Genomic DNA, 16,252 nt, shown 5'->3' with positions numbered 1-16,252 from the left:
AGCAGCGGGTAGCGAGCGCGGGAGGAGCGGCGGCTCGAGCGTGCGACGCTGCCCCCCTGGCGCTGGCCTGGCAGGCCACTGGCTGCCCTAGTGCTGTGGCTGGCCCATGGCCTCGCTGGCCTGTGGCTGGGCCGGCTGGCCAGCGCGTGCGTGTGTGTGTGTGTTTTTTACAGAACAAAACTATAACAGAGCAAAAATAACAAAAAAAAATTAACATAGGCATATTATATACCAAAATGCTCAGCAAAATACAAAGAATAAGATGAACTATTTTCCAAGTTCAACTAAATTCCATAAAAATTCATAAAAGTCAAACAGTGCTACTGTTGCATTTAAAATCAATAAAAATCATTTTTAAAATAGCAAAATGATTTCAAATTTATTTTCTCCTAATTTTCCATTGAAGGGAATCATTTTACCCTTATTTCCATTTATTTATTTTTAGGAGAAAAATAATTTGAATAGGAACTCAAATAACTCCCAATTGGATTTGAATTTGGAATTTCAAACAACTTCAAAGTGACTTCAAATTATTCCTTTGAAACTTCCAACTCTCTTTCTTCAAATATGACGAAGTCATTTTATGAACTCATTGAGTTGCTTAAAGTTTCTAAATTTGAAATATTTCAAAAAGGAATTCAAATCATTTTCAAACCCCTTTTCATTTCTTTAAATGGAACAAGTCATATCATCTTCACTCTAGAGTTTTGTGATGAAATGAATTTTAATTCAGGAAGATCAAAATGCAAGATGCAAAGTTTTGGGAAAGTCCTTTTATTCCCTCTCATTCAACTTTCAAAAAGTTTTCAATTTCCAATCATTTTCACACAATCAATCACACAACAATAAAACAAACAATCATAATAATTTATTTAATATAACATTCCAAAATTTAGAATTTTGGGATGTTACAACCCATAACCTTAAATAATATTGATCTTGCGGGTTTTGAGATTGCCGACTCCTCGTGACTCATAGATACTATCAAATCAGTTGCAGGTGCCATTGATACCAGTGCAGGTGATGCCACCGAACTCAAGTGGGAGTATGACGAGGACCTTGGCCGTTACTATGTTTCGTTTCCTGATGATTAGTAGTGGCGCCCAATTGGGACGATCGGGATTTAGCATTTGGGGTTGTCTTCTTTTCTTTTGGATTCGTCTGTAGTCAGACTATGTGTGTACTCTGAATGATGTATGAATTATTTGATCATTTTGTGATGTGGCGATTGTAAGCCAACTATTTATACCTTCCTTTCTCATTACATGGGATTGTGTGAAGATGACCCTTCTTGCGACAAAACCAAAATGCGGTTATGCCTCTAAGTCGTGCCCCATCACGTGGGAGATATAGCCGCATCTTGGGCGTTACACCGATATAACTAAGACTCAAAATAGTTTTTCTCTAGACTCAACAACGACAGCGGTTCGATCAATCAAGGGGGCTCCTAAGGTCGGTAAGGCTCTGATACCAACTTGTAGCGCCGAAGATGTGATTCTATCCCAATCACGTGATGAATTCATGATTGCGGCGCAATCGCATTTCGAGCACATAGCAACGTGGATATCATTACAACATACCATGTACTAAATAGATGAGAATACAAGATAAAGGCTTACACTCGCCACAAGCTACAACATGAATACAACAGTTCATCAATACATAGCAATCATCATACAGAAGGGCAGGATCCGACTATGGATGAAATCAAACGAAAAATAAGAACGACATCCACCCTGCTAAACCCAAGCTCCCGGACACGAAACCTAACCCTTGATCGAAGAATAAGAACTCCAAAAGCAATAAAGCATCGCTCTCACGTCGGATCATCCCATTACCTGTACCTTCAACTGTTGTACTAGTAATTTGTGAGTCACGAGGACTCAGCAATCACATTACCATGGCTATCAAGACTAGCAAAGCTTAATGGGTATGGAATGGATAAGTGGTGAGGTTGCAGCAAGCACTAAGCATTGTATGGTGGCTAGCTTACGAGTACACGAGTAAGAAGAGTTACTATGCATAACGGTCGCAAACTATTAATGATCAATAGGTGATCCTGAACTACTTATGAGTCAAACATAACCCCACCATGTTCTCTTCTCGAACTCACTCGAAAAGAGATGGTCACGGTTACGCATGCGGTTGGTGTATTTTAATTCGGATCTGGTGTCAAGTTCTCTACAACCGGATATTAAAAATTCCCATCTTCCACATAACTATAGGCACGACTCTCGAAAGTTTATACCCTGTAGGGGTGTCCCAACTTAGCCCATGACAAGCTCACGATCCGCGGATACAGTCCTCCATCGCGAGACATCCGATCAGACCTGGGATCCCGGCGCACAAGACATTTCGACAATGGTAAAACAAGTCCAGCAAGACCTCCCAACGTGCCGACACCCTGATAGTAGCAACGCGTATCTTGTCTCAGGCCACAATGGATGAGCGACGCGTACAGGTGCCAAAATACCCCAAGTTGCCAAGGGGCGGCCCCGCATAGTGCTCTAGTTTGGGACCAACACCATCAGCACTGGCCCCCTGTATTATGTTGAAAGTTCCGGGTTCTGGCCAGAAGTTCTGGGCTGGACACAGAGTTGATGCCTGTCTCTTCTTATTTAGCTCTCGGCTCCGTGGCTTGTATGTTGCACCTGATCACACATAGCGTCTCAGACTTAGGCAGTAGCCATGTCTCACTCGAAGGAAAGGGAAACTCAAGTAGGAGTGATGTCACCTCAGATTGAATAGCACGAGCTCTTGCCCTTGTCATGGGTCCACTTGGAGCTTGGACAGTCAAGGTAGTGTGCATGGGGATGACCATGGGATGCTCCGCATCACCCCCCCTTGGGAAAGATCCGACCTCATATTGAAATCCTCATCACCATGGTACGGGGAGAGAATGTTCACTTTGAAGATGTCGCTCATGGAGTACTTCTCTCGTGGGCTGTCGATCTTGTATGCGTTGTTGTTGTAGCGTTCAAGAACCTTGAAGGGTCCATCGGCTCATGGTAAAAGTTTGGACTTCCATTCGTTGGGGAAGCTTTCCTTGCGAAGGTGTAGCCACACAAGATCTCCAATGTTGAATATCATGGGTTGCTTGTTGATGTTGAGCTTGGTCGCGAGTCATTGTACTTGGAGCTCGATGGTGTGCCTTGTATCATCATGCATCTTATTGAGGTAGTTCACTCGGGCACTCGCATCCATGTTGATGCGCTCTTGTAGTGGTAGGGGAAGAATGCCCAATGGGGACAACGGGTTGAAACCGTAGACGACCTCAAAGGGGGACTTGCCGGTAGTAGAATGTCTTGCGCGGTTGTAGGCGTACTCGGCAATGGGTAGACACTCCTCCCACTCCTTGATGTTCTTCTTGATCAACACGCGAAGTAGAGTGGAGAGTGTTCAGTTTGTTACCTCTGTTTGGTTGTTAGTTTGAGGATGGTATGCCGAAGAGAACAAAAGCTTGATTCCGAGCTTGGCGCATAGAGTTTTCCAAAGGTAGCTCAAAAACTTGATGCTGCGGTCCGAGACAATAGTCTTTGGGACTCCATGGAGGTGCAAGATTTCTCTACAAAAAAGATTTGCAACATGTGAAGCATCTTCTATCTTGTAGCAAGGAATGAAATGAGCCATCTTAGAGAATCGATCCACAACAACAAACAAGGAATCTTTGCCGTTTCTAGTTCTAGGCAAACCATGCACAAAATCCATGCTAATATCTTCCCATGGGTGATATGGAATAGGAAGTGGCATATAGGGACCATGGGATTGAGCTTTAGACTTAGGTTTGTAGCATGTAGAACACTGTTTGGTGAAGCGTGAGACGTCGCGGAACATCTTGGGCCAAAAGTAGTTCTTGGAGAGTGTAGCGAATGTCTTGTCGTGTCCGAAGTGTCCCATTAGTCCTCCATGAGATTCTTGCAAAAATAACAAACAAAGTGAAGAGTCGGGTACATAGTTTGTTAGCTCTCATAAGATAGTCATCTTTGATGTAGTATCGCTCCCAAGATGTATGCGTTAAACGTTTGACATATGGAATAGCAAAAGTAGGATCATGCGCATACAAGTCTTTTACGTGCTGAAAGCCAATGACATTCAATTCAAGTTTGGTAACAAGCATGCATATGCGGGAAAGAGAATCCGCCACGACATTTTCCTTACCTTTGATGTACTTGATGACATAAGGAAAAGATTCAATGAATTCACTAGCATTACACTTGTTCAACTTAGTTTGACCCGTAAGGTACTTGAGTGTTTCATGATCGGTGTGAAGAATGAACTCATGTGGGCGGAGATAATGCTCCCAAACATGCAAGACTCTTACTAATGCATATAGCTCTTTGTCATAGATGGGATAATTAAGTTGCGCTCTGGAAAGTTTTTCACTAAAGTAGGCTATGGGGCGCCTTTCTTGCATTAACACACCTCCTATGCCATAACCGTTAGAATCACAATGTATCTCAAAAGGTTTATCAAAGTTGGGTAAAGCAAGCAAAGGAGCATGTGTAAGCAAATTCTTAAGCTCATTGAATGCGGCATCTTGAGATGGTCCCCAAACAAAGGGTGCATTCTTCTTACTCAAAGCATATAAGGGCAAAGCAATGGTGCTAAAGTTCTTCACAAATCTACAGTAGAAACTGGCTAGACCAAGAAAACTACGCACTTGTTGCAAGTTTGTTGGTTGGGGCCAAATTTTAATAGCATTGATCTTAGATTCATCTACATGAACACCCTTAGAAGACACAATGAAACCCAAGAAAACAAGCTTATCAACACCAAAAAGGCATTTGTCCATATTAGCATTGTCGTGGGATTTTCGCGGCCACCTATGGGACCGGGTGGCCCCTTGTTGGTTCAGTAGGGGGAGGGCGCGTTGCACAAAGAGCAGACCAGCGTATGGCAGCGCGACAGAGAGCACACAAGCAATTTACCCAGGTTCGGGCCGCCGCGAGGCATAAGACCCTACTCCTGCTTTAGTGGATTGTTGGAAGAATGGATGTGGTGGTGCGTAGTACACTTGCCCGGCAAGGTTTGCCTGAGGCGACTACGTGCATGTGGTGGCTTGGGGTTGTCCACTTTCCAACCTTCTAACCCCTCTTACGAGTTCCATGGGCCTCCTAACTCTACGGGCTGACAGGGTGCATTAAATGCATCGCTTAGTGTCACATCACTGGGCGTCCGACAAGGCCTGCCGGGCTATCTTGCCAGCTCTGCACCTGCTCTCTTGACACGTTGCGGGACGGGTGCCATCTGTAGACTTCTCTATAGGAAATGGCTGCCATGTGGCGAATGGCTGCCACTTAACCATCTTGCGGCTTGACACCGCATTGATTGACGACATGAGTCGTGCTTGAGTGGTTGGTGGGGCAGTTCTGCCCCCGCGAGCCCCGGTAGGCTCTACCGGGGAGCCTGAGTTGCTTGCTTCTGGTGGTGGCCTCGCCCCTTGCTGAGCTCGGTTGCCCGACAAGGGAGGCCCTTCTCCTGCCAATATGTTGATCCTTAGGCTCAATCTTGGTCCTTCAGAGCTGCATGTTGGTTCTTCAAATCTCTTGGTTCTTCAATCTATGACTTAAGCTGGTGCTTCAATCTTGATCTTGTGCCTATGCACAGTTGGTCAACAGACTCAGGGTTTGTTGCACCGATAGAAGCCCCCGGGCCTGCCCCGAATGCGCTGCTGAGAGTCGTCAGGGTAGGGCCTAATAAGTGCACATGCAAAGTTGCTGAAGGGGTTGGCCCCTTAAGTTTTTCGTTGCTGCTTCATCAGCCTTGATTCCGGGCCAGTTTTCAGTTTCCCGCGTGCGGCATACAACCAATAGTTGTAGGGTTGCTCCAGTAATGGCCCGTGAATGACTTTAGCGCACGGGGTAGAAACTGCCAATTTACTCTTCCCACAACACGCCCTTATCCTTAGCCATGTATGCATCATGCATCGTGCGGGGTAGGTAACGGAGGCGCGTGTCATGGGAGAGTACCTTGGGAAGGGCCCGCCCATCTCGAATTGGTGGAGGTGGGCGGTGATCACCCGTGGATGGAGCCGCTGTCCCTCCCCGCTCGACCTATAAAAGGGAGGAGTGGAGGAGGGCCGAGTCATCCATTTTTGTGGTCCCCCTCTCCTCATCTTTCGTTTCTGCTGGTCATGCTTGAGAAGGATGTCTGGGGCCAAGCCCCGGGCTCCTATTTGGGATCTCCCTTGGACATGAAAGGAAGGTTCGGGTGGCACGATGCTGACGCCGGGAGTGGCAACCCCGGCGCGCTTCCCGCTGGGTCACCCGTGGCCTTGACTTTAGTGGGAGGGGAGGTGATTAACACCACATCGCGGCTCGAGGTAGGCACGACGCGTGGTAGTTGAACGCTCCCCATTCTTCTTCCCTTTGCGGTGTCGGTGAGGAGCCGTAGAAGAGATTCGCCGCCAACGGGGGCAAATCTGGCTCCTCCTGGACGCGGATTTCTTCGTCGGAGAGGAAGGCTCCTTGCTTTCTCGCATGTCTTTGGGACGTGCGGTGACTTCTAATGTTAGGTCTCCCAGGGACGACCAAGATCTCTGTGGGAGGGTTTAGAGAGCATGGTGCCCAGCGTGGCGGCCACGCCGAGGTCTTCAGGTGGTAATGATGCAGACGGCACCGACAACCCATGACGCGTCAAGAACGGGGACGACCATTCCGATGATTCATGTTTGCCGGTGACTCCGTGTCACCCATCTGGTCCTCCGGCAGCGTCACCATCCACGCCTACCCTCCAGTTTCTTCCTCTCTGCCGGGGAGCGGTGTCGCCCTGATCCTACGGAGGCGCCAAATCCCACCTATGCGTGCCTCCGGCCCCTTCGACCTCTTCCTGCAGGAGACGGACAGGGGCAAAGGCGTAATGGGGCACTTATCTTTTTTCAATCTTAAACCTGCCGGCACTTGCCAAGTTTTAATTCAAATAATGTAATCTCTCAAGTCCATCTTTGTGTTCCGTAATGCTTGTACTCGTATTCGCATGTTAATGGAAGAAATAAACCTTGTCGAGAACTCGTGCATGTATATGTCCATGTAGAGGTGGAGTGCCTCTTTATTCTAATTAAACGAGTTTTTCCGGCAGGATATACTACCGGCACCCATTTCGTCTGCCGGAGAACCATGTCTGCCGGGGAAGAGACTGAGGCGCCAGCCCCCCGCCCACTCCCATTTCACCAAGGGCCACTGCGACCATCCAGGCCGAAGCAACGTTCGATCCAAGGATGGGAGCACCCTAGTTTCAAGAGAGCGGCGAGGTTTCTCTATGCACAAGTTATAGCTTACAGAACACTAATGGACAAGAGGTAAACTTATCTGTTTGGCTTGCCGGGGACTACGGTGTCGTGCAATCTTCTCGTCGAAGTCAAGTTCACGGCAGGAACCTGCAACTCCATGTAGATTAGAATGAATGCAGCATGCAGTCCTATCTATATGCATATGCAAATGCTCATGAAATGCTTATGCAATGATCTGGATGTGCTTGTGCATGCATGCGATCTCGATCAAGGGCCCCCCACAGCGCCTCTTTATTTTATCTTGCATGGGGTCATTGCCCTGGCTTTGTACAAGGGGTTACATGCAACTGAGGCAAGGCCTGTACAAAAGGGTGGCTATCGGGCACCGCCCGGCAGCCTCGCACCTTACGGGTAGTACTTACGGAGATGCTCAATATTCCATGAGTTTTGCAACCGTGTGCCATCTCGGGTCTCTGGATGGATTGCGCCAGGTCAGGTGACTCGTACCACCTGGTAAGGGCCTTCCCACTTTGGTTATAGCTTGTTTGTACCCTTGGCGGACTGAACGTGCCTAAGGACAAGGTCACCTCCATCAAAACACCGGGCATGAAACCTGCGGCTATGATAGTGACACAGGGCTTGCTCGTAGCATGCAGCACGCAGAGCAGCCCGGAGACGGTTCTCCTCAAGTAGCACAGTGTCGTCACGTTGGTGCTGATCTTGCGCTACTTCATCATAGGCAAGCACTCAAGGTGACCCGTAAATGAGTTCTGTGGGGATAACTGCTTCTGCCCCGTAGACCAGGGAGAAGGGAGTCTACCCGGTACCTCAGTTAGGTGTCATTCTGAGGGACCAGAGAACTACTGGCAGCTCCTTGATCCACCGCCTACCGTGCTTCTACAGCGTATCGAAAGTTCTTGTCTTGAGTCCATGAAGCACTTCAGCGTTCGCCATCTCAGCTTGTCCATTGCTCCGGGGGTGTGAACATATTGCATGAAGGCATGGCTCGTGAACTAGGTGCCGTTGTCTGTGATGATCCTTGCTGAAACTCCGAAACGACACACCAATTCTTTCAAGAACTTGATAGCTGACTGAGCATTCACCTTTCTCACGGCAGTCACTTCCAGCCACTTTGTAAACTTGTCGATGGCAACGAACAAGAATTCAAAGCCCCTGATTGCTCGGGGGAAGGGGCTGAGGATATCGAGCCCCCAGACCGAAAATGGCCATGATAGAGGCATCGTCCGAAGGGCTTGGGTAGGCAGATGTATTCTCTTGGAATGGAACTGACAGGCTTCATATTTCATGACGAACTGACCAAGGTACTCCGTTCCATTTCGTGACGAACTGACAGGCTTCACATTCCCAACTCCATCGAAATACATAATCCATTCTTGGGGTGATTCCTTGCCGGGGAGAACTGTCTCCGTCCTTTCCTCATCAGGGGTTGGCGTCCATTCTGCAATAAACTCTACCAATGCCCTGCTTTGAATAGTTGAAGTGCTCTCAAACTTCAAACCAAAGCTGGATAACTCCAAAGCCCATTCCACTATTCTGCCAGTTGCCTCAGGGTTTTGGAGTATCCTTTGCAACGGGAAACGAGTGACAACCATGATCTCATGGGCTTGGAAGTAGTGGTGCAGTTTCCTTGAGGCCATAACGAGACCAAATATCAACTTTTGCATGCGAGAGTACCTCGATCTAGCCCCCCTGTAATAAGGAGCTGGCGAAGTACACTGGGCGCCACGCCACTTTCTTCCTTGCCACGTCCTTGGGATTGCTCTCATTGCCGTGCTCAATGCTGTCCTGTTCCTTTTCTGGCTCTGCCATGATCTGGCCGCTTTCTACCTCATCCACCTCTCGCTGTGCTACCAAAGCCGCACTGGCCACTTGGTTGGTTGCCGCCAAGTATAGCAGCAATGGTTCTTGGGGTTTGGGTGCAACCAAGGTAGGCACAGATGATAGGTAGGCTTTCAATTCCTGCAAAGTTGCATCGGCTTTCGAGGTCCACTTCATGGGTCCCGCCTTCTTAAAAACCATGAAGAACGACAGGGCACGCTCGGCAGACTTGGAGATAAATCTGCTCAGCATGTCAACGCATCCTGTCAAGCGCCTCACATCCTTAACTGTCCTTGGGTCTTGGATCTGCTCAATGGCCTTGATCTTGTCAGGGTTGGTTTCGATCCCCCGATGGGACACGAAGAACCCAAGTAGCTTGCCGGAGGGAACACCAAACACACATTTCTCCGGGTTAAGCTTCAGATTGATCTTGCGTGGATTAGCAAATGTCTCTTCCAAATCCTGGATAAGGGTGGCCTTATCCTTGGTTTTGACCACAATATCATCCATATAGGCTTCTATATTTCTGTGCAATTGTGGCTCAAAACCAATCTGGACTGCCCTTGCAAAAGTGGACCCGACACTCTTTAATCCGAACGGCATGCGGACAAAGCAGTACGTACCACATGAAGTGATGGATGATGTCTTCTCTTCATCTTCCTTAGACATGAAGATTTGATGATATCCTGAGTATGCATCTAGAAAGGAGAACAAATCACATCCCAAAGTAGAATCCATGATTTGGTCGATGCGCGACAAGGGAAATGGGTCCTTCGGGCAAGCTTTGTTGAGGTATGTGAAGTCAATGCAAAGCCTCCACTCCCCATTAGCTTTCTGGACCACTACTGGATTTTTCCAACCATGTAGGATGCAGTACTCCTCTGACCAAACCAGCTACCTCCAACTTCTTGATCTCTTCGGTAATGAACTTCTGCCTCTCCAAGGCTTGCTTCTGTACTTTCTGCTTGATGGGTCGGGCATGTAGGAAGACATCAAGGTGGTGCTCAATTACCTCCCTGGGAACACCGGGGATATCAGATGGTTGCCAAGCAAACACATCGATATTCGCCCGCAGGAAGGCAACGGGCCCGCTTTCGTATGTGTCATCGAGGGTGGCACTGATAGTGAAAGCACCATCAATGACAGCCAACCCTATCGGGACCTTCTTCACTTGGGGTGTAGCAACCTTGGATCTTTTGTTGTTGGAACACTCCGACACGTTGTCAACAGGTGCCGTGCACTCGGAGGGGCACGCTTCCCAGACTCCTAGCCTGGGGTCCTACAATCCCTCTTCTTTCCTTTGCTTTCCTTGGCGGGAACTGCTGCCGCCGCAGCCTGTGCTGCAACTGCATCCCGATACATCTTGTCCACACAGATAATTGCATCCTTCTCACCTGATGGGATAGTGAGGACTCCTAATGGCCCAGGAATTTTCAGGGTGTTGTAAGCATAGTGGGATGCTGCCATGAACTTGGCCAGGGCTGGTCGTCCAAGAATCCCATTGTACGGCAGGGGGAGATCAACCACATCAAACACAATCTTCTCAGTTCAAAAGTTCAGCTCTCCCCCAAACGTCACTGGCAACGTGATCTTCCCCTTAGGATGACTCCTGCCGGGGTTAACTCCTTGAAACGTGTCGGTGGCCTCTAGCTCCTCTTTTCCTATCTGAAGCTTGCTAATAACTGCTGGGGAAATCAGATTCAACCTGGCCCCGCCATCCACTAACATCTTTGTGACCCTGAGGTTGTGAATTGTTGGGGAGACCAACAATGACAAACACCCTACCACCATGGTGCGGCAAGGGTGAGCCTCCTCATCAAAGATGATGGGTGTGTGGGACCACTGGAGCAGCTTCCGGGCCTCTGGCGCTGGTTCCACAACATTGACTTCTCGTGCCCATCGCTTGAGTTGGCGATGAGAGGTGTGCAAAGATGCACCTCCATCAATGCATAGGGCATCAGTGGCCTTCTGAAATTCTTGCTCACTAGTTTCCTCTTCATCCCCTCCATCACTGGCATCATCACATGTTTCCTTCTCTTGGCCCTTGGCGGGCTTTCCTTGGTTCCAAAAGGGTTTGCCGGGGCGATTTGCTTAACCACCCCGGACTTTACCGCCAGTAGCATTTTGACCTTTCTCCTTATCACACTTATCATACTCTGCTCTCTGTCTCTTGACAAGCTGCTCAACTTGATAACACTCCTGAAGGTCATGGCCCTTGGTCCGGTGGATCTTGTAGTACGACCCATCACCTTTCCCAACTTTTTCCATGGCAGTGGCCTCCCGGCAGGTAGTGCACGCGATAGCTTCCTTGCCGGGGGCCTCAGCCTTAGCCTTCTTGCCGGTACTAGGTGTGCCCGAACCTTCCACAGTCATCACTGCCTTGTCTCTTGGCTTCTTACTGCGCTTCTTGCCCTTCCTCTGATTGGTTGATTCATCCTCATCCTCTGAATCAACATTAACACAATCTTCCTCTCCGGGGAAATTCCTTCCTTCCTTCATCCGGGCACATTTATCCACTAGTGTATATAGTTCTTTCACTGTCTTGGGCAACCACATGTTCATTTTGGAACGAATGCGGCGGTTGCGCACATTGGACTGGAAAGCTGCTATAACAGCTACCGGATGGATATTTGGAATATTTCTATGAACTTTACTAAATCTCTGCAAATATCTATGGAGGGTTTCTCCTTCCTTCTGCTGGAGAAGCTGCAGGTCGCTGGGCCTGCCGGGCTCTTGGTGGCCACCAGTGAAGGCACAGATGAACTCATGGCACATGTCTGCCCATGACGAAATGGAGTTCTCTGGCAGGTGCATCAGCCAAGACCTCACATTGGACTTGAGGGCCAAAGGGAAGTAGTCGGCGAACACCTTCTCTTCTCTTCCCCGGGCAGCCTGAACAGTGATGGTGTAGATGCTCAAGAACTCTGCCGGTTTCAGCCTCCCGTCGTACTTCTCAGGTATCTCTAGCTTCAACGTGTGAAGGGATGGCCAACGGACTTGCCGCAACTTTTGTGTGAAGGCAGGGCAGCCAACCTCGAAGGGTAGTCACCCGCCAACACCGAGCGCAGGTTCGTCGACGTTGAGGCTGTCGCACCCGTCGGTCTGGCGGGGATCGTTGCGGCACCATTCGGCGACGGTGCGTGTGTCTCCCCACTTCTTCCGGGGTTTGACGTTGGCCTGGACGCACTCGAGGGTCAGAAGAGGCTATCGAGACGTTGTCGGGGTCTTGATTCTGCTACGTCCTTGCGGGCTGGAGTGGCGGGGACTGAACCGTCGGGACAACCCCCTTCGTACGGCTAGCGGCGCGGGCGGTGGCTGTTGCTTGGGGAGGTTGTAGTGGGTAAGCTCGTCGTGAGCCCCCAGCTTTGACGAAACCGAGAAGGCTTTGGATGGTGGCACGCCACTCATCCATCTGCTCGGCTGCTGGCGGGGACCTCAATAATAGATGAGCTCGCGCCATGGCCTCCGTTGCCGTGCTTGGAATGGATGTCGATGACGTTGACCACACCGTCGCCTGGCTCCGGATGGTGCCAGTGACAGCGGCGGCGCCCCACCCATGCTGTCCTGGCACGACCGCCAGGGCAGCCGGGTCACGCATCGGTGGTGCTCGAAAATCAGCTCCGTTGAACACAGCGGCCTGGTTGGCATATCCGGGAGGAGGTGCATACGCAGCGGCCGCTCCCGTGATGGGGGCGACCGGAGGGCGATGGCTCGCCCCGGACCAAGCACCGCTGCTGCGGCTGTGCTCGTCGGCGAGAGGAGCGACCCCCTCGCCTGCACCTTGTGGAGCCTGACCATCATGGCATTGCTTATGTTGTTCTCCTCTGGTAGCTCTGGCCCCCCGTGTTGGCCGGCGGGGAGGTGGTAACGGTGCCACCTGCTCCAACCATGCCTCCAGCGGCGTCCACGTCCTCGCGAGCTCCCGTGTCCCCCGCGGCGTTAGAGGCCACGGGCGGAGGAGCCTTCAAGGTGGATGGACGGGATGAGGTGCCAGATTTCTTCTTGGGCGCCATGGTCGATGGCGCTGTCGAGGATGAAAATGTAGATGAAGATGATGCGCGACGTACACTTTCAAGTTCGCGGAAGCAGTCCCCCTACCTGGCGTGCCAAAGATGTCGCGGGAATTCTACGGCCACCTATGGGACCGCGTGGCCCCTTGTTGGTTCGGCAGGGGGATGTGCGTTGCACAAAGAGCAGACCAGTTTATGGCAGCGCGACAGAGAGCACACAAGTGATTTACCCAGGTTCGAGCCGCCGCGAGGCGTAAGACCCTATTACTGCTTTAGTGGATTGATGGAAGATGGATATGGTGGTGCGTAGTACACTTGCCCGACAAGGTTTGCCTGTGGCGACTACGTGCATGTGGTGGCTTGGGGTTGTCCACTTTCCAACCTTCTAACCCCTCCTACGAGTGCCATGGGCCTCCTTTTATAGATTAAGGGGTCACCATGGTGGCAAAGTGGTCATTTTCCACTGATAGGATAGCAAATAGTGCTATCATACCTAACTCCACGGGCTGATAGGGTGCATTAAATGTGCCGCTTAGTGTCACATCACTAGGCACCCAGCAAGGCCTGCGAGGCTATCTTGCCAGCTTCGCACCTGCTCTCTTGACACGTCGCAGGACAGGTGTCATATGTAGGCTTCTCTATAGGAAATGGCTGCCATGTGGCGAATGGCTGCCACTTAACCGTCTTGCGGCTTGACACCGCACTGATTGACGACGTGAGTCATGCTTGAGTGGTTGGTGGGGCGGTTCTGCCCCCGCGAGCCCCGGCAGGCTCTGCCGGGGAGCCTTAGTTGCTTACTTCTGGTGGTGGCCTCGCCCCTTGCCGGGCTCGCCTGCCAGGGAAGGGAGGCCGTTATCTTGCCGATATCTTGCTCCTTAGGCTCAATCTTGGTCCTTCTGAGCTGCATGTTGGTTCTTCAATCTCTGACTTAAGCTGGTGCTTCAATTTTGAGCTTGTGCCTGTGCATAGTTGGTCAACAGACCCAGGGTTTGTTGCACCAACAAGCATAAAGGCGCTCTTTCCTAAGGGTTTGCAACGCGGTTATAAGGTGGGTGACATGATCTTTAAGAGATTTGCTCAAAATAAGGATATCGTTAAAGTAGACCACAACAAATACACCAATATAGGGTCGAAGAACAAAATGCATGAGTCGCATGAAAGTAGCGGGTGCTTTGGATAAACCCATTGGCATAACAAGCCATTCGTATAAGCCAAATTTTGTCTTAAATGTAGTTTTCCATTCATCACCTTCTTGGATGCGTATTTGATAGTAGCCACTTTTAATATCAATCGTAGAGAAAATGGCGGCTCCGCTAAGCTCATCTAGCATATCATTTAGGCGTGGAATGGGGTAACGATAACGCACGGTAATAGCATTGAAAGGATGGAAAACAGAACACATGCGACATGTACCATCTTTCTTGGGAACGAGGATTACCGGGACGACACAAGGGCTCAAGCTTTCACGTACATGGCCGTTGTCAATGAGTTGTCATACTTGCCATTGGATCTCCTTGGTTTCCTCGGGATTGACGCGGTAGGGAGCCTTGTTAGGAAGGTGTGCTCCGGGGATGAGGTCGATTCAGTGTTTGATGCCTCGTAGTGGAGGTAGACCCGAAGGTAGCTCATCGGGGAAAACATCTTGGAATTCCTGCAATAGAGAATGCACCACTAAAGGTAGATTGTGAGAGGTGTTAGCTTTTGCTGCCTCGTCCTTGCACAAAAGGACATAGTGCATAACACTTGGTGGGTTCTCACACACTTCTCTCATCTCACTTTTGGTGGAAAATAGGACTAAGATCTTGTCGCTCATCGTGGATGCACTCAATTTGGGCTTGTGGCGCTCACTCTCTTTTTGGTGGTTCGCTCTCTCACTATTTTCTCCATGATGGGTGGCTTGCTTGCCAGCGATCACTTGGCTAGGAGACATAGGACGTAGCACATACTCCTTTCCCTTCATCTTGAAGATATAGTGATTCGTTCGCCCGTTGTGGATGACACCTCGGTGAAATTTCCATGGTCGTCCAAGAAGTAGATGGCAAACGGACATTGGAACGACATCACACTCCAAAGTGTCTTCATATGCTCCGATCTTGAAGGACACTTGTACCATATGCTTGACTTGGATAGTGCCGGAGTTGCTTAGCCATTGAACTTTGTAGGGATGTGGGTACTTCTTGACCAATTGGAGTTTGGTGCATAGTTCTTCACTTGCTAAGTTATGGCAACTCTCTCCATCGATGATGACCTTCAGGGACCGTCCATTGATGCCGACCTTGGTATGGAAGATATGGCATCTTTGGTCTTCATCTTGATGATGTTGAAGTGTCAAGACTTTGGAGACAATCAGAGAGGGGCTCAAATCTTCGTCACAAAAGACTTGATCATTTTCATCTTTGTTCACTTGTCGGTGCATGGCCACTTGCTTAAGGTCTTCCATTTCTCCTTCACTTATGGAGTCATATGTACCATCGTCGTTGAAGATCATGGTGCGTTTGTTGGTACACTCGAAGGATTTGTGGCCTCGGCCGCCGCACGTGAAGCACTTGAATGAACTTGTCTTGATGGTCTCATCGGTTGGAGTAGATGATGATGAAGCTCTCGGCTTGAAGTTGCTTGTAGTAGGAGGGCGACTTGAGGTTGTCGAAGTTTTCTTGTAACTTGACTTGTCGCCGTTACTTGGAGAAGGTGTTGGAGTTGTTGAAACTTGGTTGTTGGAGAAGCCATAGGACTCGTAAGAGAACTTGGCATACTTTAAGTCATCTTGCACTTGCCATTTCGCCTTGGTGACTTTATGCACTAGCTCAATGAGGTTGGAGTAAGGTTGGAAGTCGGCGATTTTCTTGATGGGATGATCGAGTCCATTCAAGAAACGTGCCATAGTTTGCTCATCATCTTCTGTGAAATTGGCTCGTATCATGGAAATCTCCATTTCCTTGTAATATTCTTCAACACTCTTGGTTCCTTGCTTGAGGAGTTGGAGTTTCTTGAAGAGGTCGCGGTTGTAGTAGGTTGGCACGAAGCGTGCTCTCATGACATCCTTCATTTGCGCCCAAGTATTGATGGGCGGTTCACCTCTTGCCTCGTGGCGCTTAATGACTTGTTCCCACCAAATATGGACGTAGTCTTGAAACTCAAGGGATGCCATGGCGATCTTCATTTCTTCCACATAGTT

The sequence above is a fragment of the Triticum urartu genome, chromosome 4 (genome assembly GCF_003073215.2).
Source record: "Triticum urartu cultivar G1812 chromosome 4, Tu2.1, whole genome shotgun sequence".
NCBI lineage: Eukaryota > Viridiplantae > Streptophyta > Magnoliopsida > Poales > Poaceae > Triticum > Triticum urartu.
Note: the sequence above shows the minus strand (reverse complement) of the source record.